A 27,808-nucleotide genomic window follows, 5' to 3' on the forward strand; every position below is an offset into this window, starting at 1 on the left:
AACTGCTGGCCGGCCCTTCAGTCTTTCCGCTTCCTCCCTCAGGGCAGCCCGCAGGACGGCAGGCCCAGGAGGCGGGCAAATCCAGCGTCCCTTCACCCGACAAACACAGAGACTGCACAAGTCCGTCAACGGTGCAGAGAACAACACAGTCTTGCTTTCCGCTCCGCCGGGCCAGCGGATTGTACAGTTCCCAATTACTTTCCGCGCTTCCTTTTAAGAGCCAGGCCATCCGTGTCGCCCTGTGTGACGACGAAACTCATCATCAGGCTACCGACACATCCTCAACAAGAAACACACGGCGACGGAAGAGTAGGGCAGTTCCACTCTCACAGACGTGTGCAAGAAGGACTTTTCCAGAACCTCGGAGCTCCCGTCAATGGGGACACGCCTCTTTCCCTCCGCCCTCCCACCCTCATAGAGACAAAGGATTAGGGAAAACAGAGGCGCCCAGGTTCCCGTGCAGAAATGGGAGCTGCACACTTAGAAAAGCATGAAGAAGGTCCCCTATTGAGCTGGCTTCAAATGTCTAATCGCATGCATGATGTAATGGCATGCATACGTGCTTTACCCCGGTTTCTAATGAGGTTGGCAGGGAGACAGAAACTTGGCACTTTATTCTTCGTGTGATGTGCTTGTTTTTATGCTCACTGTAACAGCTTGCCGGGGGAGCACTGCAGAGAGAGTCTGACAGGCTTTAAAAGACGTGACGAGGAAGAACTGCTCCCCGTGGATGTTACGCACGTGGAAAAAGGCCAGGACCAGAAACTCCGTTAGGAAGAAGGGTTATCCAAGGTAAGCAGCGCCCTCCGTAAGGGGGAACCCTTGACGGCAGCCTTCCCGCCTTCGGAGTAAGATTGCGAGCTTGAACACCGGGGAGGTGGATGGGACAGGGGGGAGCCACAGCTATGGGATCTATCTGAAAGAAGCTTTCAGCTTCCTTGCAAAAGTTTCCCCAGCCAGGGGAAGGATGCACGCCTAACAAACAAAGCGAGTGCTTCGGAGTCCCAGGCGAGAAAAATTCTCCCGATGAAAGAAACTTCGGTGAATCTCAGGCCCAGACCCTGGGAGGGCGGGACGTCAGCAGCTTATTTGAGAAAGTGCCGCCTCCAAGCACAGCAGTGAGGAAGCAGTGAGAGGCGGCAGATGGGAAGGGGTGAGGGTGGGGACAGAAGCGCCACCCAGGCAGCTGTGGTGTCATAAACACATAGCAGCCGATGGTGTAGACACGGGAGTCTCGAGCATCTGATTAACCGAGAAGCAGCTGTGGTCATTTGTGAACTAACTTTAAAAAAAGATCCATCGCTTCTCGGCCTTTTGGCTGAGATCGAGTGTAAAAACAGATCCCAATACAGCATTATATTCAACTGTTGGGTAGGCTGCGACAACAGTCAATGGGCTAGGGAGGCCACCGGAGCAGAGACGCTCAGCCTTGGCCTGCTGGCATGGGAGCACAGGGCCACGCTAGAGGCAGAACCGGATTATAATGAGGCCCTACCTGAGACTTCCAAGAAACATTCCCTACAACCGGGTCCAAGACAGATCCACCCAATATTTAAGTCCGGCCTTAACGAAGGCCTGTATAGACCCAGACTTAGTAATTTGAGTCTAAGAAGAGACTCCTAAAACTCCCAATGAACTTGTTTGCTTGAACTCTCCCATTACAGCCCAAATAGAAAGGATACGCCGTCTAATCATGTGGGCTTTTCAACTCAGCCCAAATATGTGGCAGATAAGGACCAGACGACATTTCCCTTGCTAGCATCACATAAAGGAATCCCTCCGACCAGAATCGCTTCATTATAATTCCTTCCTGTCAACCGATAATTGTACCATTCTACACAACATATATCATTCTGCGTCCGGTGTCCTGTAAGATTCTCAAGAAGTCATGGCTGCTTTGTCTCCCTAAATTGAGGGCCCACCTTTGGTCTCATTTGAAAACATTGATCTGTATGTAGCTGGTGCTTATGAAGAGGTGTTGGCTGTCTGTTCAATGAGTGCTAAGTGTAATGTAACCCAAACGGCTTTGGAATTCTGTCTCAGCCTCCTCTCTGCAGCCGCCTACTTTTTCTAGGGCAGGGTAATGGAAATTAGTTCAAGAAACGGAAAAAGTGTGATTTCAGTAACTCCACTGAGCTGGTTTCCCTCGGGAAAAGGACAGCTAAACTGACTATTGCCAGAAAATAAACAAGTGCTGTGTGCCCTCTATTAGTCATTTAAATTTAGTAATACCTTCGCGGACAAACAGAAGGTGCTCGGTCGGCTCCAGGGAGCACCAGCATACAAATGACCCGACTGTGTCTCAACTGCCTTCACACTTGTACTCAGAATTCTCTTTACGGCTCAGCTGACATGGGAGAGTCTGAATCCAGTACAGACGGGGGTCTAGGGGTGTCTGTGGACAATGAGGGAAAGTGTGAGTTCTCTAGAAGACATGTGTTCACACTTGGGGGCCTTCTCAAAATACACGTTCCTTGCTTGGTGCACGACGTTCTCCCTGAACTCTTTCCTTTACACGCTTTATCTTCCTGGCTTTTGTAACTCACCTAGGACCGCGTAACGAGGTGCCCACGCAGCCGCCTCACCAATATCGGGGAGTCCAGCGGGCATTGAGGGGAGAAGGGGTGCTAGTCCTTCCCTGGGAGCCCCAGCCACAGCCCCCCCACCCTCCACACCACTCCCGAACCACCACATCTGTCCCCAGGACACCGGACCCTCACCTGGCCTGGGGGCTCCCATCCCAACCCCGTGACGTCATACAGGCAACACTGCATTTTTTTCGACCAGGGTATATATTACCTAAAGTATCCCTAGAGCGAGAGTTCTTTCTTTTTCCACCCCCAGCCCTAACAGAAATAGCTCAGAAAAGAAAAACTGAAACCAAACGTTTATGGACACATCACAGAATCTCCCTCCACCAAGGAAACCAAGGTCTACAGTGCTAGACCACAGCTCTTAAATCAAAGCATTGGTACAAGCTTCCCGAATGGATGAGGGAAACCAATTTTCACAGTAGCAGCGAACATGCAAAAATAGCGTTCTTGCAAAATTGAAGAATGTAGCCCGGCCCACACGCGCTAGAATACTAATGTGAGTAATTACACAGGTGGTTATGCAGACGCGGAATTCGTGCTTCAATCTGGCAGAAGGCTAAACATTTCCAGGATAGTTTGCGAGGTTCGATTACCGCGACCTGCTGGCTAATTTCCTTTATCTCTGAAAGAACTCCCCCCAAGTCAATCACTGTCCAAGGGGAAAGTCACTTCTAGAAACGTGTTCTACACAGGCAAGAATAAAGTACATTTACACTCCAGTGCCTCGACATTTGTAAGTCAGGAGCTGACCTGTCCAGCCGTGATTATTCTGTTGTGTCCTATAACTTCATTCGAACAAATCTTTCCTCTTCCAAACACTCATTTATTTGAAAAATCTCCATTATCCAACATGTGCCAAGCCCTAGTCTGACATGCTGAGGCTACAGCAGTTAACTACATAGGCAACAGTCCTTGCTCTAAGGAGGGTTACATTCTACCAAGGGGAAAACAATGCAGGATCACATAAGTAAGACACAGGGCACGGCAGATGCCAATCAGAGTGTGATGGAGGAAAATAAAGCAAGTAAAGAGAATGGGGTAGGGGGGTACAATTTTTAAAATATCAGGGAAAACTACAGGGAAAAGGTAACGTTGCACAGACTACTTAGGAAGGTGAGGGAATGAGCCATGCCAGGTGGACATCTTGGCAAAGGGGAACAGCGACCTAGTTCAAAGATCCTGAGAGAGAGAGGCAAGTCTGGGGGGTGGGGGTGGGGGGGTGCTGTGATCAACAAAAACCAACATTCTGCTAACTGCTTCATAAACTTGCTAAAAACTGCATCCCACGCAGAGATATGAAAAGACTTCATTCTGGCATTCGAGTTTTCTCTCAAGTGACATCTGATGCTCCTGTGAGTCAGAGACATGCGTGTTTTGCCTTCCCGCCATCCCTGCGTGCACTGACAGCTCCTTGTTTGCATGGAGTCAAGTCCCAAGGGCCAAGGGCTCCAGGAGTATGTTTAGCCCCCTGCCCCCGAGTCAGAGATGCCCATATATGGATTCAAGACCCAGTGTACAGAAAGCTCTACCTTTACCCATCCCCCATAACCATTCTCGCCATCGGTGTTCAGGTCAGCTCCAGAAAAGGCTCAAAAGAGAGCTGAAAGGAAAAAATACCCAGCCTCTGCAACTTTTTTTAAAGTAATAGTGTGATCCAACCTTCTCCCTTAAAAGTTACAATTTTTTCAAAAAGGAAAATGCAAACAAGCCCTTATTTTTGAACATGGGAAGAGAAAAAGGAAAGCCGTGCATGTAAACAGAGTGTGAATCCCTAGAACCCAGAGGAAGGTCAGGCCAGAGTGAAAAGTGGCAAGGACCTCTCTGGTCCACTATGTGCAGCCTGGATGTGCTCCCTTTCCCTTCAAAAGCTTCACTTCCTCCTTTACAAAAGAGAGTGCATAATCCCTATGGTGTAAAATTGTTGCAAAGACTAGAAACAGCAGACTAAAAGTGGCCAGGCTGTAAAAAGGTCAATTTTAAAAGGTTACTCCCGGGTGACTCCATTTATAGAACATGCTTGAAATGGCAAAATTAGACAGATGGAGAACAGATTAGTGCTTGTGAGGAGCGGGGGGCAGGGGACTGGGAGAGCGCTGGCTATGACTGTAACAGAGTACCGGGAAGGGTCCTTGTTCTGTACCTTGACTATGGTGGCAGTCACGTGTGATAAAACCCACATAGCAGGCTCATACATACGCACGTGCGCGCGCACACGCACACACGCACACACACACACACACACACACACACACACAGGAGTGCACGTAAAGCCTATGACATTTACGTAAGGCTGATCATTGTATCAATGTTCATTTCTTGACTTCATAGTATAATACTATCATGCAGCACTGGTTATCAATGGAGAAAACAGCGTCAAGGGATCTATAATTATCTAAATAAGTGTTTTTTAAAGCTCATCACTTTTTTAAAAAGTGCCCTGCTCTATAAGTGGCCTATTGGACAAGTAATGGTCTTACCTATAAACCAGAACTGTGAATCCCTACTTCTGGCTTTAGATTAGAGAGGAGACATTGAGCGCAGTGCCTGAGTCAGGACACTCCGTGGAGGGTGGGGGGGTGCTGCGGGGGGCAGGGCAATGCTGGCTATCACCGCCATCGTCTTTGGACCCCAGCCCCTCAAAATCTCACCGATATCCACGCAAAATACAAATACTCTTTATATAACCAATGGAGAAACTTACAGGAATGCATTTACCACAATAGGCAAAGAACGGTTATTCTGTCTCTGAATAACAAACACATATACAATATATACGTAAGAGTCCTATGGAAAGAGACAGAAGAATACTTTCGTGATCTAAAGCAGCATGTTCCAAAGTGTTACCCAAGAAACACTAGTCCCCGAGATGCTCCCCCCCGCAAAAGAAAAACTCAATCAGTCAATCCATCATCCATGGTCAAATAAATTTGGTAAATGCAGCATACAATGTCTCCCTCTGAAGTTTCAGTTAAAAAGAAAATCCCTATCCGACTTCATTTAATCTGTTTTTCCCCAAATTTACTTGTTCACAAAATCATTTTTATTATACCCACTGGCGTCCTGAGAAACACTCCCAAGATCTAGGATTTCAAGTGTCATTCTACATCGTTCGGCTACTCAATTTCTTCAGCCATCACGTACTTCGGGAGAGACACGGATGGTTTCTCTCCAGCCTGTGCAGTGTGGTCTTACTGTGCACAGCTGGACTTCAGTAAACGTTTGCTGAATTTGATTCAACGCAAGCACGCTTCCAGGATGACAAGTCCGGGGACGGGAGAAGCGATCACTCCTGGTTTCTTTGAAACACCTCACTTAGTTGAGAACACAAAAGTGCTCCTTTTCTGGAAGGCTCTGGAAGTTTCTCCAACTTTCAGATGCCAAGGATTTCCACTATGCCAGTGTCTCTTCCCGAGGGGCAGCCACTCACAGCTGAAACAGCGGTTTACGTCGTGAGCTGATAAGACATAAGCTTACGGGAATAGGCTCATGACCGAAAAGATCATGACTCAAAACTACAGACCTTGAAATTCCTTTAGCAGGAACACACAGTGTTTCATACCAAAAATAAGGAAAGGGCTCTAATTATACTTTCCTGGAAGAGGTTATGAGTTAAAAGTCTTACCATTGCAGGGGTTGGGGGGTGGGGGGAGGTGGTGCCTGGGTGGCTCAGTCAGTTGAGCTTTTGAGTCTGGATTTCAGCTCAGGTCATGATCCCAGGGTCGTGGGACTGAGCCCAGCGTTGGTTCCCCACTGAACACGGAGCCTGCTTAGGATTCTCCCTCTCTCCCTCTGCCCCTCTCCCCTGCTCTCACTCTTGCTCTGTCAAAAGTCATATCATGAAGATGACTTAAGCTTGAATTTATATAAACGAATTTCAAATGTCGGCGTTTGCTGAGCTCAGGCTTGGATGGGGGAGGGGACAAAGGGGAAATTCTGCATCCTAGGAAGGAACGGACGAAGAAACAGAAACAAGGGGAGGGAGAACTTATCCACCATCAAGCTTCCCTTAATCCACATTTGACCAGAGCCAAAACCCCTGCTTTACAAGAACACATTTCCATTGACAGGAGTAACCCTACACTCCAACTTGCAGAACGATGAACTGGAAAACTGAGAAGAAATTAATCACAACAATTTTAAGACAATGAAATTAATCTGAATAATCAATAAGGGGAAAAAAACATTAGGGATTTTTTTAAAGCTCACAACGTATTTGAAGAATAGACACTGCAAAATTAGCTCATTTCCATCCATCTCCTCTGTAAAGATGTAGAGAGAAGCGTTTATCATGAACCCCTGACATACTGAAAACAATGTCTCAATCACTAAAGGATAATAAAGCAAACGCACCGAGTGTTCCGCTCGGAAGGCACAATCATGCATTTTGGGAACCTTTCCAACTTGTCTGAAAACGAAAGGGCTTCAGATAAAACCTCAGTGTAACCCAAGCGTTCCAGTCCTTCAAGGTCACTATATAAAACTGAGCGATGGCTTAGATTCTCCATTTCCATCAATCAAGCTAATATTGCATGAATATGCCTGGCAGACTGATCCATTCTCAGTTAAGACTGGGTCTAATCCTAACACTTCAAGTGAACTCTGATGCCCACGGACAGACATCAGTCCGTCCCTCCGCTCTGTGTTCTCGGTGGCCCTCTCCTGCAGTGTCACAGGACCGGATCTGTCCTCACGGCCACAATAATGGGAGCACCTTGTGCCCTGGCTGTCCCAGCCTTCTCTCGTTGGCCCAAAAAATAAGATGGAGGAAAAAATTAACTATTTTGCGAAAAAAAATATTTTTTTCTGGCAACTGAGCTGAATTTGACACAACAACAAAAACGTGCCTACGGTTCAGCAGAGATCCCAGCGAGCTTCCAGAACTTGGGGGCCCCCCCAGACTGAACAAGTCAGAGAAAAGAAAGTCAACAGAAAAATTCTAAACATGAGCCAAATAACAAAACCCCCTCATGGTCTATGAAAGTTTTCCTACAAGAAACTCAGTATCTTTTATATTCTCACTCCTTGCTGCCAGATGTTTTGTTCCCTATTTCAAAGGGAGAGAGCTAGTCGGTCTCTTTCCTTCCCTCCCACCCTCCCTCTGCACACAGGAAACAGGGACTTGCCTAAATTCCTTTTCACACTGATGGAAGAGGGGAAAGCTTAGGTACTCTGATTCCTAACCCAATGTCCTATTAATAGAATTTTAAATACTGTGCCATTTTTAAAACAACCAAAGTGGAAGACAGTGAACAATGACTCCTTTGTGGCACTCCGGTCCCCTCACCCCTCAGGGAGGCTGATGCTGTCTTACCTAGAGGGCCCCGTTGGACACGGAAGTACCTGCAAAGTGACAGACCCCGCCTGACTGCAGGGAAAAAAAAATCTCTTTTTCAGTCCTTCAACATGCCTAATTAGGTCAATAAAGCCATGCTCAAAAACAAGTTAAACTTTTTCACTTAAAAAAAAAATAGAGCGGTGTTTTAAACCATTCGGCCGGCTTGGCCAACCCTTTCATTTACACGGTGGGAAAATGCCAAGCAACTGGCCCAAATACCCCCAGGGGGAAAGGCAGAGTCAGGGCCTCAGAAAGGAGGGGAGAGCAAAGCCTTGGGCTGGCTTCCCGGGCCCCTCCCTGTGCCCAGCAGGGCGCACAGGCAAGGATCCCCTCCCGGGGCTGCTTCTCTGCGGCAGGAGGAGCGGCAGGAGGAGGGGAGGGAAGGCAACCCCAGGATCAGGGAGAAATGCATTAGTATGCCACCGGAGCCCAAAGCCAGTGGGATGGTCAGAGCTCCTGCTCTCAAATTCCAGACCCAAACCCACACGCCCGAAGGTCCGGGCTGAGCTGACAGGCTGAGCTCGGTCTCGCTCGGCTGATCAGCATGTTTCTGTTGATCGCCAGGCTGCCTGATGGCTGAGGCCTCCCCTGTCCTGCCACGTGGTGGTGAAACCCCAGCTCTCGACACCTTAAAGGCTTTGAGCACTGGCCCCGAGTGGTGTCAACACAGATCACAGAGCCCACGTCCTTCAGGCTTCCCCTTGTTGGCCTGCACGGGAGGGTCCCAGCCACAGCAGCATTCGCAGACTGCCGCCCCGCAGGAGCGAGCCAGGAGGGAGCCCTCTCTCTGTGACACCCAGTTAAGCCGGAGACCAAGGTGGCCAACCCTCACCCTGGCAGAAAGGGACAAACCAAGATCCCATTCATAAGTGCACGCACGGCACAGAACAAATCATACGGGGCATGATTATACGTTCACATTTAGTTTCCAAACTGGGTGCCGCACACACTAATCCTGGCAAAGATGATATAACAAAACTGTCCTCTTAAGAGAGTTCCACAGCACAGTGCCTGTCCACATGAACTGCATGTGACTGACACGTGATCGCGGTTCCCATCGGTGGGGCCCCTCCTTGCACTAGAGCTTATATACTATATTCCGCGGTTTTGCAACGCATTTCCTGGCATTATCTCTCAGAAATACACGGTGCACGCCGCCACTGGTTTGCTAGGGGACCAGCCTTGAACAAGCTATCGATTCCCGTATAATCATCGAGTGACTACACTACCTTAGAGATAAATCACATCCTAACCTTATAGGGTCTATGGCAGGCTTTGTAAATATTTTAATGTCGCAGCGTCATAGGTAATACGCTGATTCATTAATTTCCTAATTTTTACTGTTATTTATGTATATAGTATGTGCTCTAACCCCTAGAAAATAGAAAACCTATATGTTTTTTACACATTCACAACGAAGTAACACGTCTTCTACGTTCATGTTCTTACTTTGTTTCTGTCTATCCAATATGACCAAAAATGCAAGTATCAGGGGCACCTGGGTGGCTCAGTCGGTTGGGCGTCCGACTTCGGCTCAGGTCATATCTCGCGGTTTGTGGGTTCGAGCCCCACATCGGGCTCTGGTGCTGACGGCTCGGAGCCTGGAGCCTGCCTCGAATTCTGTGTCTACCTCTCTCTCTGCCCCTCCCCTGCTCACGCTCGGTCTCTCTATCAAGAATAAATAAACATTAAAAAAGGTTTAAAAAAAAAAATGAAAGTATCAGATAACTACAGTTCTTCACCCAAAAATGAAACCCATCAAAAAATGACAGTCATTATAATACCGTTTGTTGATGTGTTTTAAGGCCACAGGCAAAACACAACCTAAGCTGTGCTCACAATTTAGTTCAGAAATAGTTCATTCACCTACCTATCGGATTAGCTAAGTTTTCTTCAATTGATATTAATTTTTATTGACAAAAGTGGTTTTTTAAATGCATGTAAGACACATCTCTAACACTCCTTATATGGACAAAATCAGTGACTAGGACAAGTCAGTCCAAGTGTTGGGGCTGAAAAGCTTACAATCAATTCAGTTTAACTGAAAAAAAAATTTCATCCTGAACTGGTATATACCTCATAAAGTGTACGATTTCCAAGTCTGAGATGATCACACCTAGAAATCTGAAGTGTCCATAACCTTCCACCAAAAGCAACGTGCCCATTATCCTACATCAGCCCATCTGTAGCAAGCCAAGTTCAAATATTTGAAATGTTACTTCTATTACCACCTACTTGTTAGAAAGTCAATCCAAACTTAAGGAAGTACTTGGAGCTTCTATTTCATTAACCACATATTACAGGTTGTTTACCCCGAGCTGGGGGAACCCACCCCTGCTCAGGATGAATAGGAAACAGAAGCTTCTTCTCCAGGCTTATGAAACATTAAATAATTAGAATAGTAACACCACAAACGTCTATGTTCTTTTAGAAGGCCGTGAGCTCGGCGGTACCTATTTGTGAACTTGAAATCTCAAAAGCACTTTCTCAACTGTAAAAAAGAAACAGACCCTGACAATATCCCCTCAACTAGGAAATCCCAATTATCCAATTCGATTTCGTTTATTCTAGAGGTTAGTCCTCCTGGGGAAAAGTCATCCGGTAACTGACTTTCCTCCACTCTTAATGGGCTGCTTGAGCCTCTGCGGTATGAAGACACAGCCTCCACCCCAGTCCAATAAAAAATCCCACTAAAACATTCCAAAGGGAGGCGCAAACCCACCTGCGCAGGTGAGAGCTAGAAGTAAAGCCTGCAAAGGGTCCCTGAAAAGAAGTCAGTCTTTCCCACCATGGTTGACTACAGCCTGCACGATCAGCATCGTTCTAAAGAAAGGTCAGCTGGACATACCACAGATTGCCAGGGTGCCTGCCTGGTAAACACAACTTAATGACTAATTCATGAATTCAAGAAACCACATAAAGTCTGGTAGCAGAAAGTCCGATTAACGCAAAATGAAACAACACCCGACACCTGTGATTCAGCCCCAGCAAGACAAGGAGGTGGCTGTCTGGTGATGCCGGGGATCAAGGGACCCACCATATGGGATATTTGGGAGGGAGAAGCGCCAGGAAAAACAACCGTGCACGTCTTTCCATGCAGGACCTTGTATTAAACTGAGAGTCTTTTCAGCTCAGTTTCTGGGGAGGTTTATATCCCACCAACTGAGAGGACCACTGCCCCCGCGCCCAGCACACCCTCCCTTTAAACCAAATCTCTGGCTTTTCAAACCCCAGGTCTACTCAGACTCCCAGCTGGTGGGCTTGTCAAAACTAGGACTGCTTGCACTCACTCACTGAATGGCTGGCCCAGAAGTCTTACAGTGGGACGTCTGACCAAAAGAGCCTCTTTCCTGTCCCAGAAGCCTCAGGAGAAGCATTCTGTAGGAGGGAGCAAGCATCAGGGCAAACAGGAAACAGTGTCTCAATCTACCCCACCAGGAAAGACAGTCCGCAAACAAAAAAAAGAAGTTCTAGAAACTTCTAGAAGAAGTTCTAGAGACCTATTGTGCAACAATGTGAATATACTTACCATTGGACTATAATGTTAAAAATGGTTAGTATGGTAAATTATGTTTTTACTATAATTTTTTAAAAATAATAAAAAATAGGCTATTCAGCCGATGCAGCATCCAACACCGCACAGAAAGCCAAGGAGAAAAAGACAAGTCAAGATGGCAGCAGGCATCTACTCAGAAAGGTTTTGAGGTGCCTACTTACTCGCTGATTGGACAGAAAACAAAAGTCGTGAAGAGGAAGGCAGTTCTCCTGGCACCTTGTCCGTAAGACGAACAACAGGAGAGGCGCATTCAAGCCATTGACAGTTCCTTCCTTGGCCCATCTATGTGGTCCTAACATCAGAAGCATCTAGGACATCAGCGCTGATTCTGACGTCTACATAGGAGGCTAAAGGGCTCAGGGCCCTAGAGGTGACATCCTCGTACTGACAGCTTTGCCACTGGGACTCTGGCTCTGAAGAGGGTATCAGGGTCCAGATCTACACCCCTCCAGAATATTGGTAGGAGGGTGCCTGTCAAGCAGACTTGCCAACCTGATCAAGGTGGCTTCCCGCGGAAATCGATGAAAACGTCGGAGAGTCGGCTGAGGCAAATGCCAGCGGAGCATAAAACTAGGTCCATGAGTAGAAACGTCAGGGGTCAGATTTCAAAGTAAGGGAGAACTTTAAAATGACTGAAAATCTGCAACAGTATTAGACTCTCCTCCCTAGGCAGTGAATGTCGTCTCTGAAAATGTTGGAGTAGAAGCTTTTGATTAGCTGAGATGCTGGGTTTGTTAGGTCCTTCCTAAATCAAGCTTCTGGGGTACGTGAGTTGGGAATGGGTTTGGCTACAAGCAAGAGAAAACCCAATCACTTCTTATGTTTTTATTCCACCGTCCGTAGCGTGTTGACTTTTATCTTCATGTGTGTTACCTTCTGGCCACAAGATAGACGCCCTACCTCCCAGGTCAAGCCCATGGCGAAGGCAAAAAAATCTGAAAACGGGAAGGGACGGCTCCTGAATCAGAAAGACACGACCTTCTCAGAAAGCCTCAGTGTACTTTCCCTTTTATTTAATTGGCCAGAATGTATCACACGGACATCTCTGGGCCAGGGTTTCTCAGCCTCAGCCCTAGTGAGAGTGCGGCCAGATCATTCTTAGTTGTAGAGTGCCGTCCCGTGACTTACAGGACGTTTACCAGCAGCCCTGGCCTCTACCCCACAGATGCCAACGGCACCCCACCCGCAGCAGTGATGATCAAAAACGTCTCTAGACACTGCCGAATGCATCGTGGAGAACAGAATCACCCCTGGTTAAGAACCACTCGTAGACTAACCTCCACTCCATAGGATAAGACAAGGAGGGTGGTGAATGGGGTAGTCAGCCAACCAAGGGTTTCTGTCCCTAATGCTTTATACCTATTTCTTCAATGTTTTCAGATGAGCTGCCTTGCTACCGTGCCAAGTATTTTGAAAAATTTGAGAGAAACATACAAAATGCTTCCACATTAAAAGTACTGACAGGAGCGCCTGGGCGGCTCAGTTGGTTAAGCGTCCGACTCTTAGTTTCATTTCAGATCGTAATCTCGCACAGTTCATAGGATCAAGCCTCGCACTGTCAGTGCTGTGCAGAACCTGCTTGGGATTCTCTCTCTCTCTCCCTCTCTCTCTGCCCCTGGCCTGCTTGCACGCACTCCCCCCTCTCAAAATAAATAAATAAACTTAGAAAAAAAAAAAAAAAACAAGTACTGACAAAGTTTGAGAAATCGAGATTGAGGCACAGGAAACAATCAGGAAAAAATACACAGTAAAGGGCTAAACCGTAGAGGCAGGCGAGACATCTTTCAGTTGGCTCAGATCAGGAGAGAGAAAAGCCCACAGGAGAGTGGCCTGGAGTCCTTAATGAAAATGTCACTTCAGAGGCAGAACCTGCATCTGAAGACTAGAAATGCGTTGACAAGTGGCTGGTGGAGAGGAAAACAAGAGCAGGGCTCACAAAGGGAGCACGTTAACAGTTCAGGAGCTACTCTCCGACAGACCCAGGTTCTTACAGCTTCTATAGCTGAGGATCAAAGAGAACAAATTAACTACAAGAGTATCTAGCACATGTTAAGCATTCAACTGTTAGTTTTCATTATTATTGTGTTTATTATAAAGTTATAATACAATATATCACTTAGCATAAGAAGCACACCTCAGGAAGAGAGGCCACCTGTGGTAAATCAGAGGGTTCCTCTTATCCTGAGCAGAACAACTAGGGCACGTACTTGGGGGGCAAAGTCAGGCTCCTGATGGCCGTGAGATAGAGGCTGGCTGAGACCCAGGTGGGGCAGTGGACGAGAACCACTACAAAAGCTGGGATCCCTGGGGGATTTCTAGCAAACTTCGTGGCCAGTGGCAGTGGTCAGGTTAGTCATAAGGCTTTCCATGTTATAAAGGAGTTTTAGCTTGCAAAGCATTTCTGAGTAATATGCATGTAACAAGCCTGTCCACAGCCACTAGTGATCTTCTCGAGCGACAAGGGTTCTATTAACCATTTGAAAAGTCACCGCCAAGCCAAGTCAAACTGCGGAAAGATGGGGGAGGTGCAAAACTTGCCTTCTAGTTGTAACACAGGGGACACGGATGTCAGCTACAGAATAATTCATACAGGATCTCTGACAGATTTAGGGGGAAAATAGATCAGCCTTAACACACGCAATTACACACACACACACACACACACTTCCAATCTATGCATTCTTATCTGCAGGGTGGCCCCCAATGGGTCTTGCGATTCCCAAACTCCTAGCTTCTGGGTTGTGATCCCTTTATGACCAAAGGCAAAGGAAGAAAAACACATTAAACTAATTCTTCCCAGAAGCCTGTCTTCACTCAGGGTTTCACCAGCAGCTAACTTGTACACATGCTCCCAAGGGTTACGTACACGAATCAGCTACGGAGTTTAGTAAGTTTCATAAGGCACATGTAATGGTTTGAAGACATGAAACACGTAGCCACATATAGAAACATATCTCTATATCTACAGAGATACAGATACAGCTCACAAAGCACCCCTGTGTGTGCCTGAAAACCACAAAGGGAAGGGCGAGGTCACTCGCAGGTCAGCGTTTCCCAGTGCACGGTGCGGGGAACTGTATCGGTCCTCACCCCGCCAGCGCCCGCTGCCTGAGATCATTTCTGCAGAATCACACAGACGACGTCACACTGTCTCCATGACACAGGCTTCCAGCGCCTGTAAACACTCAAGGTGTCGAGAACTTTCCGAAACGGCACATCTGTCATTTCATCCGCCGCTGGGCTTTACCAATTATTGAGCGTCAACAACAGAAAAGGCTAATGTGTTTGGAATAAGAATCCATGTCACGTATTCACAAGCAGTGAACAGAAGAAAAAACCCATTTATAAAAGGTATTCTAGTAGAAGAAACATCGTGTCACAAAGCAAAACGGTGCCTTTTTGTGATATTTTGGGGCAGTCTTACTCCTAGCACGCAGAGGCGGTAAGTGAGATTTTCCCCTCCTACCAGGAATAATTAAAAATAAACACTATTTACTGTACCGATAGTGTGTTCTCAAATAGAACACGGGACATTTTACATGGTATTTTCCCCAACCTTCACGCAGTAGCACAGACTGTCCCTATGTCACAGGGCAGGGCTCTGAGGCTCGGGGAGGAAAATTAATTGACTCAAAGTCCAGCCCTGGAACCTGAATTACAGCGCCCCACCACTAAAACAACTAACCGAGAAAGCAATTTTGTATCCATCTAAACGCACCGAATACACAGCACAATACTATATATACATTAACGAAGCATAAATTTTATCACAGCCAAGAGTTGTAAAGACAAGTCCCCATTCACAGTCTGTCCACATTTGTTCTCTGTAGTCTACTCAGGCCAGACCTGGAAAACAGGCCGCATGCCCTTTCCGTCTAGAGCCTCTCCGTCCAACAGAAACAAAGTGTGACCTGTGTGTGTAAGTTTGAGTTTTCTCGCGGCCCCATTTTTTAGAAGTTAAAAAAGAAAGATGAAAGCTACTTTTTTTTTTTTTTTTTTTTTTTTTTTTTTTTTTAGTGTTTATTTTTGAGAGAGACAGAGGACGAGCAGGGGAGGGGCAGAGAGAGAAGGAGACACGGAATCCGAAGCGGGCTCCAGGCTCTGGGCCCGACACGGGGCTCGAACTCACAAACCGCGAGATCATGTCCTGAGCCGAAGTCGCTCAACCGACTGAGCCCCCCACGCGCCCTTGGAAGCAATTTTAATAAGTTATTTAACCAAATATCTCATACTGGATATTAGGTTATATATCCAAATATTATTAGCACTCAAGCCTGTAATCGGCACGAAAACTATTAGTGAGACATTTAAGATTCTTTGGTAGCAAGCCTCTGAAACCCAGCGTGGATGTTACGCTTGGAACACACAGCAGCTCTCACCAGCGCATTTCAAGAGCTCAGCAGCTGTTTACGACTGGCGGCTACCATACCGGCCACATACATCTAGACCGTTAGCGCCCCGCACACGTACAACAGCCCTTTAATAACCTGTCCCGTGTTCCTGCACTGATCCGAAAAGGGAATGCTCTCCTTGTGCCTAGACTTACAGACTCCTGGGGTGAGATCACAGGAATCCCAATCTGGAAGCGCCCTCCGCGATCCACCCTGTGACTTCCACTTAACCCTTTAAATACAGTGCTTTGAGCCGTGTTCAAACACAAATGGCCCCCCAAAGGAGCTGCACGCTGGGCTCCACCTGTCCCTGCCCCTGAGGTCACACGGAAGGGACAGACCGTGCGGCCAGCAGGTGAGGACGGGGCACAAAGGACCGAATGAGATGGTGGGCTTTCGGCACCCCCTACCCTCCGATCCCGTCACAAGCCCTGGTCCCAGAGACCCTTGTCCTCAATCATCTAGAGGTGTCATTTCAGGGCCCCCTGATTTCCCACCTGACAACCTAAGGCAGCACTGCAAACTCAAATGCCCCCAGGGACCGGCCCCACAAATGGGCCTGGGGGGCCAGAGGAGCCCGTGCGGGCCCAAGGGGACAGGCTTGTCCCAGCCCAGCCCAGGAGACCGTGCCAGGTGGGACAGCGGCCCCAGTATTGCCAGATTATCGGATTTCTCAAGAGTTGCAAATCTGGCTTGTCGGGTTAATCACCTGACTTTTAAGTGCTGGCCGCCCCTACTACTGTAGGGAAGCATGGACATTTGCGTGGGCAGTCGCTGCAGAGCAGACGCTATCTGGGGGACTGTGCCGCACCCCGGCATTCGTGGGGCACAGTAAAGCCACAGGAAGACGAGGAGGGGACGAGAGTTGGGGGGCTTCTCCCGCACCTTCTGTCTGCCCCGCGGAGGAGGCTACTCACGCCATGCCGTGGGAGTCCTCCCCGAGACAGAGGACGAGGAGGGCGGAGACGAGGCAGGCTGGCCGCAGCAACATTCTAGAAAGTGCGTGGTGTGACAGGAACGGAAGACACTTGCCCACAGAGAAGGGACAGCACCTCCTGGGGCCCCGTGATCGTCCCAGGCAGTGAGCAGACCTGGGGCAGCAGGGCCTAGCAATTTCTTTAAAAAGGAGCCCAAGGTATAGATTTTTCTGGAACATCTAATTGTTACACTTTGAGAGCCAACTCAAATCCCATTTCTAACACGGTGTAGGCCAAACTCAGCCTCCAGGGTCACCCCACTGTGGCCCCCAGAGCAGAACATCTCCAGAGTCCCACCAACAGCCCCGACAGCCCAGCGCCTTTCAACCCGCCGACGCTCACGATGTCACTACAGCATTAACTTAACCCCTTTTCTCCATCCACGACAGCTTTGAAAGAGGTGCTGTTGATTACATGGAGACTAGGAGACAAATGGCCATATGACACATGGTACCCTGGACTGGATCCTGGATTTCAAAAAAGGACAGCAGGGAAAAAACTAGTAAAAATCCAAATAAAGTCTGGTCTCATCAACAGTATTGTATCAATGCTAATGTCTTCATTTTGGTAAATTTAGCACAATTAAGTAAGCTGTTGACACTGGGGACAGCTGGGAAAGGGTATATGAGAATGCTCTGAGGGACCTTGGCCTCGCTTCCACAAACCCAAAATAATTGCCAAGTAAGATGTTTAAAAAAAAATCATTGAACTGTACCCCCCAAAAAAATGTTAATTTTATAGTATGTGAATTTCTAAAATTAAATTTTTTAAAGGCTTTATTTGTAAGTAATCTCTACACCCAACGTGGGGCTTGAACACACAGCCCTGAGGTCAAGAGTCACATGCTCCACCGAGGGAGCCAGCCAGGCGCCCCGTGACATGTTCTTTAAAACTTGCCCCGAATCTTCACACTGGTACACTGGGTGACCAAGAAAAACCAGAAGAGACTCTGTCCTTTGCTTTATAGTTTATGTGCAATAAAGCAGTCGGGCACAGAATCAATGGACTTTTAATAAAATATCAAATGACTGAATTTAGGTAATTATGATTAATTCGGCTTGCATAGGGAAAGTCGCCAAACACTCCATAGCTTTTTGGATTTAGAATATAAATTAGCTCACAACTGGACGACTGGGGACACGATTCCCCAAACAAAAGAGGCAGAACTGAAGCAATAAATACAAACGCTCTGGCACAGAATGACACAATCTGTACAACAATAGACAGATATCAGCACCCCTTAGAAATGAGAATATTAACGTAAGTAACGTACGGTCTATTCGAAGCGCCCAGCACCAACGATAGCACATCAGGGTCCAACACCCCTATATCATCACGTTTCAATTAGTCCCTCCAAATCTTGTTTTTGCTCTTGGAATAAGGTGGGAAACGTCTAAATAAATAAACTGACACCATTCCGAATGCAGGTGGAGAGCATTGTGCCATGAACAGAGGCAATTCCCTTAAACGAAACAGCATTAAAACCCGTACGCACTCCTTTCTATTTGCACTGTGTCTGCCTTTCCTATTTGTTACGGTCTTAAATCAGTTTGACGTATATAGTAAATATACCTAATAGAAAACAGGAAATAAAATAATTTGCTTCATTAGTACTTTGTGGCAAACAGACTCACGATAACTTTAGGCCAAAAGAATGCCCAGAGCAAGAAAGGATCATTCTTCTCCTTAACAAATATTTATGAGGCTCTCCCATGAAGCAACCTATGCTCGGGTCCTGGGCATAAGCAGTGAGCAGGAGGGAGACCTCTGAGCTCTGGGAACTTACACCCCGGCAGGAGGGAGAAGACACAAGGAATGAGATAAGCAGACAGTCCGTTAGATGACGCTAAACGCTAAGGAATAATCGAGTCGAAAGAGGAGGTGGCAAGGAGGGGTGTTCCCCGTGAAGATGGGGGGGATCAGTGGAGCCCACCCGAAGAGGTGACATTTGAGGAAAGACCCGGAGGAAGTGAGGGAGCCAGCCAGGCGGTGTTACGGCTGGAAACAGACGAGTTCCAGGCGGAAGGAACCACAGATGCCTAAGGGTGGAGACGGCAGCCACCTAGACTGTCTGGAGAAAGAACAAGGAGGAAAGTGGAGGAAGCAAGTAAGAAGGGGGGTGGGGCGTGAAGTCACAAGGTAACGGAGGGTGAGATCACACACCACATTGCGAGTCGGAAGAAGGACTTGGCTTGGAGTCTGAATGAGACGGGGAAGGGGGTGACCAGGCTGGAAGATGATGGCAGCCTGGACCAAGGCTATAGAGGACAGGTGACAGGAAATGGATTCTGACCCCAAGGAAAGTAGCGCCTATAGGATTTGCTAACAGGGTGTGAGAGGAAGGCGACTTAACGACGACTCAGGAAGTGGGAGAAGGGAATGATGCTAACAAAGACAGATGGGGTGCATGGGTGGCTCAGTCAGTTAAGCATCCAGCTCTCGGTTTCGGCTCGGGTCATGATCTCCCGGTTCATGAGTTCGAGCCCTGTGTCGGGTTCTGCACTGGCAGTGTGGGGTCTGCTTGGGATTCCTTCTCCCCCTCTCTCTCAAAATACATAAACGTTTAAAAAAATTTTTAAAAAGGGGCACCTGGGTGGCTCACTCAGGTAAGCATCTGACTTCGGCTCAGGTCATGACCTCGCGGTTTGTCAGCCGCCCCACATCAGGCTTTCTGCTGTCAGTGCAGAGCCCGTTTCGGATCTTCTGTCTCTCTCTCTATATACCTTCCCTGCTCGTGCTCTCTCTAGTTCAAAAATAAATAAAAATTTTTTACAAATTAAAAAAAAAAAGAACGAGTGTGGAGGCTAGCAGATTGGAGATAAAAGGACAATAAGGATTTCCCTTTTGAATATGTTATGGTTGGCTTTTTTGTTTGTTTTTGGTTGGTTGGTTGGTTTTGTTGTTATTTTAAATTCAAGCAGTTGATTCTTACTTCCGGTATTCCCGAATTTACAATCAAAGAACTGACAGGATACAGTCTCAAGATCCATTCGGAAAAGGCATCATCGGCTCTTGGTTTTGCCACTGACCTGCCTTTTCCAAAGCCCGTCCCACCCCCACACCCTACACCGCTCTCCCCTTCCCCACAAAATCATGAGGACTCTTCGGCAATATTAAATTTTGATTACGATCAGGTAATTATCCAGGCAATTTTGGCCCCAGACTGCCTTCCTTGCCTCTAGAAGCTCCTTTACACCCATACCTCCTTGTGCAACCCCCAGAAGCAGTCTTCTACAAAGGGTCCCCTAGAAACAACCGCCCAGGGAAACAGACACTTGAGCAGCCTCGAGGGAGACCGCAGGCAGGTTATGTTTGAAATGCCTATTAGACACATCAACTAGAGATGTCTAGCAAGCAGTCAGGTGCAGGAGTCTGGAATTTACGGGAGCGATCCAGGCAAGAGATATAAAGGAAGATGTCTTCGTCACACAGAGAGAGTTCGCAGTCTGAGCAGAGATAGAGAAGAGCGACAAGCACCCTCAGGCACTCCACTCGTGTGTGGGGAGATGAGAAACCAGCAGAGCGGACTGAGAAAGACCAGCCAGAGAGGGAAAAGGAAAACCAGGAGGGGTGTGCCCATGCAGTACAGTGGAGAATCTATTTCGAGGAGGAGAAAACGTAACGTGTTAAACGCTGCCAGCAGGTGAAGAGAAGATGGGGCCCCTGACCGTGGGCTGTGGCAGGGAAATGTCACTGAGCAGAGACAGCAGAGGCTGAGCAAGGGTAAACGCCCCACTGTCACAGGTCCAGCACAGAACAGGAGGGGAGGTCTTAGCCATAACGAATACGGACAACTCACCCAAACCTGCTGCTGCGCGAGGCAGAAAAGAAATTGGCTGGTGGCTGGCTGGAGGGGAAATCAGAGTTCAGAGAGGATGTTCTCATTTAATAGGAAAAATAATAACTTGTATGCCGGTGGGAATTCAGGAAGGAAAACGGATACGGGAAGAGAGGGGCAATTCTGCGTGACAACGTCCTTGAGGAGGTAGATGGAGACAGAGGCGGGGTGCCGCGTGCAAGGAGCTGGGAGCTCGGGCACAGACGTGGGTGGGCAGCTGGTGCACCGGCAGGAGCACGTGGACATTCTCTTCTGATTGCTCCTGTTTTGTTAGTGAAGAAGGAAGTGGCTGAAAGCAAGGAGGCCATGGGCATCTGGAGACCCGGTACAAAGTGTGCAACAGTTGTGCAAGAGCACAGGGGGATGAGTGGATGGCAGAAACAGGAACTGCTGGGCAGCGTCAAGGGTCGACTGGGGATTTAGGATCATTAACTTGGTGAGATGATCGGTTTGGTGGCGGTGGCTTTGTGCCGGCACAACAGGCTACCGGGGCGCAAGCACCCAGCAGCTGGAGAGAGACGGTTTTCACCGGAAGTGTGCACGGGTCAGGGTTGAGAGGGACAAGGATGCACAGTGCAGTAGTGACTCGAGAGGCTGATCCTGGCACTCCAGCTGGGGAGGACGGGAGTCAGGAGCCGGGGAAAAGGGTGCCGCGTTCAGTGACCCAAGGATCCTGGTGGTGCAGGCGTGACGTTGAAGGGACTGCAGGGCAAGCCCACAGAGGATGCAGTGATGCGAGCAGGATGCCCCAGGTGAGCTGTGGAGGCAGCGAGGTCACCAGTGACCGCATCGAACCAGACTTGGTGGCTGAGAGCAGCGGGAGACAAGTTCACGGGAGGGGAAACCAATCAGCCTGAATGCTGGCATCCTGGAGACCAGGGATGTGAACCAGAAACAGGAGGCTTCAACAAGCCAGGGGAGGGACTCTGTGGAGGAGGGGACGACAGCCACAGGGGGTCAGGGGGCCACGCAGGAGACCCCAGACTCAGAGCACAGGCTCTCGGGAGGAAGGGGACTGGTAGGGACACCGCATGGAGGGCACGACCCCGCCCCCAACCGCAGCCACAAGATAGGATTGCTGCTTCTCTCCAAAAAGGCAAGAAGGGGCAGGGGACACTCACAGACGGTTCAGGAAGCAGAGAATTTCTCTGACAACTAACTGTATGGGCTCCATGAGTTCCAGGGGGAGGGGCAGGGACAGCACTGGAAGTGGCCCGTGAGGACTGGGACACAGGCATGACAGATGCCTTGGGAGTCCAGGCTGCCTACGGTGATTGGCACAGGCAGGAGGAACAGGTGTGGTGACACCAGGCCTCGCGGGTAAGGCAGACAGTGCTGAACAGGCTGGCAGCGTGCACCTGTCCCAGGTGAGCCCTGCCGGGGAAGCGGCGGGCGCTGAGGAGGTGCAAACCTCCCCCTCGCTCCTGCACCAGCAAGACAGGTCTTGTAAACTTGGCCTCTTCAAAAAAAAAAAAAAAAAAAAAAAAAAAGCAGAAACACGGACTTGATCTATTCCTTGCAACTACCCAGCATGGATGCGTTCCGTCCAAGATAAACGCAAAGCCTCCAGAGACCACAATTCTGAGCTTTTGTCAATTACAATTCAGAATATTCCAAATTTCCTCCAGGGCTGGAGAAGGAGCACGACAGCACGTGAGCCTTCGCGGCGACACACAGGCCACTGGGGGCTGCAAACGCTCTAAGTTACTGAAACACCCCGCCAAGGGCACCGGGCCGGGAGCACAATCCTAGAGGACATCAGGAGGAGGGGGAAGAGCGCTCGGCACCCGACGGCTCGAGAAGATTTCTTAGAAGGGAGCTGCGTGCGCTTGTTTTACGTCTGGAAAATAAGATTAGACACATCGTTACATCATATTTCCTGACAGGATTATTAGAGTACAGTTACCACGGCAACCGGCGGCCGCACACCCCGCAGCTGGAGGAGGAGGAAAGTTAGAAGGCATCTTCCTCAAGAAGAATAGAGCCCACGATTTCCATCCGAGCTGGAGAGGGTTGCTAAGGGCTCTGCTGGAGGATCCCACACCCACATGCCGCAGAAGATGCAAAGCCTTCACGTCCAGAGACACCAGAACGAAAAACACCCCTGTAAAATTTCACATCATCGCAAGGGAAAGAGGAGGCAAAAATGCCACTGCTTCGTGTTGCGTTGAGAGACGCTGGGAAAGTTATCCGTTTGGTGGCGGTGGCTTTGTGCCGGCACAACGGGCTACAGGGGCGCAAGCACCGAGCAGCTGGAGAGAGACGGTTTTCACCGGAAGTGTGCACGGGTACCGACGGTCAGTACGGTAACGACAGATGTCCACACTAATCACACAGCCTCGGTACTTCCTAGACACCCGGTCCTCACAACAACCTCACCGTGTCTTCGGGGGGGCACTCAACACAGCCACCGAGAGCTGCGGTGCACAGGGCAGAGGCGGGACGTGGACCTGGGTGAGCCTCAGCCCTGATCTGCCTCCTGGAGGCACTGGCCAGCACACGTGGGCCGCGGTCAGACGGGCGCCCAGCCGAGCGGCCCCGCTTGCCTCTGTCCACCACACAGCGGACCGCACGTGGGAATCCCACTCTCCCCTCTTCCCTGAACTTGAGTCTCCTCATCCGCAGAGAAGGTTCAATGACCTCTTCACAGATGGAAAAAGCCAAGGGCCAAAGAAGTCTCTGGTCTGGTCTCCTACACAGCAGGTTGCGTTCTTAGAAACAGGTTGGAGGAAACCTTGATGGTCTGCTCACCCCCTGGGTGTGCGCCCCAGCTGCAGGGTCCAGGGACCAAAGCCCCACCCATATCCCCGAGCTCCTCCAAATGCGGGTCCTTCACTAAGCAGCAAGAAAACTTAAACGTCAGAGAATTAAACTCTGTCCCCATTTAACATCCTTTCTTGGACTCTAGTTTTATAGTACGGGCTCACTTAGAACAAGTCTGGAAACACGGTGCGCTCTGAATGTTTAAAGAAATATTTAAAGATATACTAAGCTCTTTTAAACAGAGCTCCCCCACTTGGTCCACACCCAAGGCACGCACCTGTCCCCGCCCCACCTTCCCAGCATTATTTCTCTTCCAGGCGCTTCTTCCAAGACCATGAAGATGGTGGAACCCTACATCTATCCAAGTGTTCCCGGGGCCCCCGGAAGGAATTCCATTAGGCGACGGACCTTCAATTCATTTAGAAAAACCAGATCTTCCTTAACGCTTCTCCAACATACGTTTAACGTTCTGGGTTTTTTAACGTGTAATGTAAGAGACAGCCAGCTCTTGAGAGCTCACGCTCTGGCGCTCTCCACACCTTCCATCTTGGCCATTCGGACGTAGCGACTTCCCTTCCTTCTGGCTCGGAACACTTCCGTTTGCTTATCTGTGGAGTGGTAATAATGGCACCCATCACATAAAGTTATAGTGAGGTCACACAAGAGGGCTGAGAACAGAGCCCGACACAAGAGTAGGTAACTGGGAACCACGATTACCGCCGCGTCCCCGGACTGTCCGCCCTCTGTCTTCGGTGTGCTTCCTTCCAAGACCTAAGTCTCTGGCAAACTGCCACACTGCCGTGCTCCTTCCTTTGGGTACCTTCCCTTTGTCTTCCGTGGTGGAATCCTTCACGAATGCATGGTCAGAACTAAAGTATCTGAGAATTTCCTCACTTCCCTGACTTCTGGACTCAAATGTCACCTAGCAATTCTTATTCAGCATCCTCAGAGCTTCCTGGACAGTCTTCTCCAGCATGCACTGTCTTAGCTTGATTCGAACGACCCACCATCCTGCTCCCAGGAGGTGCCTCAATCTCTCCCCCTAGTAAACGGTCCACGGTCTTCGGCTGATGCATCCAGACTTTGACCGTTGCAATCAATGTCCCCCCGTGGCCAACGGCATATGTTTTAAAAGACAGATGGCCGGGGTCTGAGGTTCAACCTGATCTCCTAGAACACAGTTACACTAATTGGCCTATCTGGGAATTAAACCCCTGGTCTTTGGCCTCTTTAAAGATCACACCATAAATGAATGAGCCAATACTCTTGGCCTCCAGCCAAAAGCAATCCATTCTAATGGATTGTTCTCCGTTATCTGTGAAGTCCTCCAAGAGGAGGATTTGCCAGGTAATGCGTATTCTATACTCAAAATGTTGTGACATACACACCAGTTCAGAAATCGCGATCGTTTCAAAAGACATGAAGCGACACGCTAAACACTTAAGATTTTAATGGAAATGGACTTTAGAAGGAAACAGAAACTCCGCTCCGTCACCGTTCGGCTCGTGAAATAAATGACAGTCCTGAAGGTCTGCCCACCTGGGTTGACTGGGCAGCGTCAGCCTCCGATCCTCAAATTTCCATTTTGGTTCTAGTTCGAAAACGGTCTCTGACTAGGATCGGGACAAAATGGGCAGGATGCTAGAACCCCGGAAGGTGGGAAGGAGAGTCCGAGGTCACTTCTTCCTTCACAAAATCACCATCGCTTCCGCTGTTTACTGGTCACCCGCCAGGAGATGCCCGTGCTAGGAGTGTTCTCCACACCTGGCCTTTATAAAAACCCCCGGGGCGGAAGTTATCGAGGCAGGACACGCACGAGGTCCAAAGTCGCTCCACGCCCGCAATGCCTGCCCTCCGCCTACACCGGCCCCCCTGCCCCTGGCCACCTACCTCCCAGCCCAGGACAGACCTAGCTCCGGGGACAAGGAAAAGCTCCATTTGGTGGTTCTGCCGGCATTGGACACCACCGTCACAGAGGCCACAAACCTGCTGCCGGGAGGTGCCCTTCCACTCGAGGAAGAAGATCTGAAAACTGAAAGACCCCCTACTGCACGACCACCACTCGAGGCAGAGTGCTGGCAACTGGACAGACTCCAGGACAAAACGCAAAGGGAGCCCAGAAAAGGAAGAGGCAGGATTCATCAAAGGGAAAGGGTTTCCCTCCCCTCCGCTACATGAAGAGAATCACCGCGCGGCAGGGAAGACTCTCGTTGGCCCCCCCCACAAATCCCACCGAAGGGCAGGACAGGGAGGTGAAGGTGGGGAAAACCTAGCCCCACCCTCAGAAGCCAGCTAGAAGCCGGCTAGTCACAGGCTCCAGACTTCCCAAGAGGGTTCAGATGCATGAGGAGGGGAAAACAGGGTCCCCTCCCTGAGCCCAACCAGGCTCACGCCCTCGTGCGTGGGGACGCGGGACCCCCTCCTAGGACACAAGTAGCAGTTTCTTGATGCTCACCTCCATCAGTCTGCTGTGCTAGTTTTAGTCTATTTTACATTGTTGAGGGAATACACGAAAACTTGGCTGGGGGGGTGGGAATCACAAAAGATGACTTCTACGGTTTGGTGGGTTTTTTTGCATTCATGGAATAGACAAATTCAACCAAAACTCATATACCCTTTTAGGGACCCTCCACGGGAGGGTCAAGGCTGGTGGAGACTCCAGTTCTGAAAGAATGGGATCATTCTTGAATTTTCAGCCTCTAACGCTTAGGTGCTGATTCTTTTCGTTTTAAGTAACTTTCAGAAGACAAAAATAGCACAACCCAAGAAGCAAACTAAGTGTGAAATCCTTTCATAACAGAGCAACTCATTCATCAAAACAGCTGTTAAAACCCAGTCAATGGCCCACTTATGGGAAAAGTGCTAAATACAAAGGTTTCATTAGAAAGAAAGTTTCTGAACTGGTCCCCTAAAATAAGCAATTTCTACTCGCTCAGAGGCAATGACATAATGGCAGAACTGCTGCCATTAAGTACAGGCTCCCCTAATAAACCCAGGCGACAAACAGAGAAGGACCATCTTTTTTTCAGTAAAACTAATACATAAAGACACGAGCAAAGTCAGTGGAAGACGCAGTCCACACGCTCTTCCATCAGACGCACGGAAAATGAGACTCATCTGACGGGTAACCGTGCAAGAGAGAGTCTATCGTGGAACAAAATTCTGGGGACAGACCTTAGCCATGCAGTCGCAGCAAAGAGAAACGCTCTCCTGCCACATTAACATTGCTGAGCGTGGCTACGGGATCCTTCTTTACATTCTAAGGCCTTGTGGGTCAAGAAGTGTCTTCTGGGTATCGTCACGGAGTCAAAATATTAGTCACTAAATGCGAGTTTTCAAAAACTCTTCACTCCATCGTGTCCACTCTGGCCAAACAACACTCTTTGTTACAAGAACGTTCTCTAGGATTTCACTTCGGCGGGTAACAAAAGCATCATTCACGGTGTCGTCCCCATTCCCGGCTGGCCTCATTCAGTTCATTCGAAGCCAGCACGGCCACCACCACCCCTCACGCCACGCTTTCTCTATGGCACCTTTCAGAGAACAACTCCATACAGTTCAGATGTCAATGATGCCATTGTGGCCGCGGGAGCTTCAGAGGATGTGGGCTGGCTATACCATTGTAGGATTAGACAATGAACTCGACATCCCATTCGTCAGAGCTGGTCTGGAGCTCAGCTTCCTTCCAACCTCCTTACAGTAGAGGTGAGATCATCAAGGTCAGAAGAAACGTACCGAACTACTGTAACACGAATAAATGTGAAAATAAAGACACTAAGTCTCTCAGCTCGTCAGTGTCATCTGGGCTTTAAATAGTTCTTGAGGAATGACACCGAGCGCAAATATATCGGAGCAGGTCCCGGAAACTGAACCACCAACGCGTGAACTTTGAACAGAGGCAGGGTTGACCCGCACCCAGACATTCATTAACTCAGCAGTGGTGATGTATGATGAGGAAGCGGAGAAACGTATTTGGATTATCTCCATACATCCTTCTTAAGCACAGCGTTGATAAGCATGTGACTCCTTAAGCCTGATATCATAATGCAGCGTAATGACTGCTGGTTCAAGGAAGCACTTCACTTATTACAACAGACGTATCATTTATTTAAACATGGTGTTTTAATGCTTATTTTGAGACTGAGCACACACAGGTGTGCGTGCACAAGGGAAGGGGCAGAGCAGGGGGGAGAGGATCCCAAGCAGGCTCCACGCTCAGTGCAGAGCCCGACACAGGGCTCGATCCCACGACCCTGGGATAGTGACCTGAGCCGAAACCAAGAGTCGGATGCTCAACCGACCGAGGCACCCAGACACCCCTAAACATGGTGTTTTTACATCTGATCCACACACT

At 48.9% G+C, this 27,808-nt stretch overlaps 1 protein-coding gene and 1 long non-coding RNA gene across 4 annotated transcripts in view; one reads left to right on the forward strand and one right to left on the reverse strand.

Annotated features, from left to right (window-relative positions):
• The window catches only part of LOC125939413 (uncharacterized), a 49,668-nt gene extending 32,244 nt beyond the window's left edge, over nucleotides 1–17,424 (forward strand). Inside the window, exons 4-5 of one of the 3 annotated variants that reach the window (XR_007463033.1) lie at nucleotides 657–792; nucleotides 17,243–17,424. This is a non-coding gene — a long non-coding RNA (uncharacterized LOC125939413). Of the gene's footprint in view, nucleotides 1–656; nucleotides 793–1,664; nucleotides 2,209–3,106; nucleotides 3,190–17,242 lie in introns of those variants that run through there. The other 2 variants (XR_007463034.1, XR_007463032.1) reach the window with 2 other exon arrangements.
• CARMIL1 (capping protein regulator and myosin 1 linker 1) overlaps nucleotides 1–27,808 on the reverse strand; it is a 310,173-nt gene that overhangs the window by 227,188 nt on the left and 55,177 nt on the right. The gene's annotated exons all lie outside the window — the stretch shown is intronic.

This window comes from Panthera uncia (assembly GCF_023721935.1).
Source record: "Panthera uncia isolate 11264 chromosome B2 unlocalized genomic scaffold, Puncia_PCG_1.0 HiC_scaffold_25, whole genome shotgun sequence".
NCBI lineage: Eukaryota > Metazoa > Chordata > Mammalia > Carnivora > Felidae > Panthera > Panthera uncia.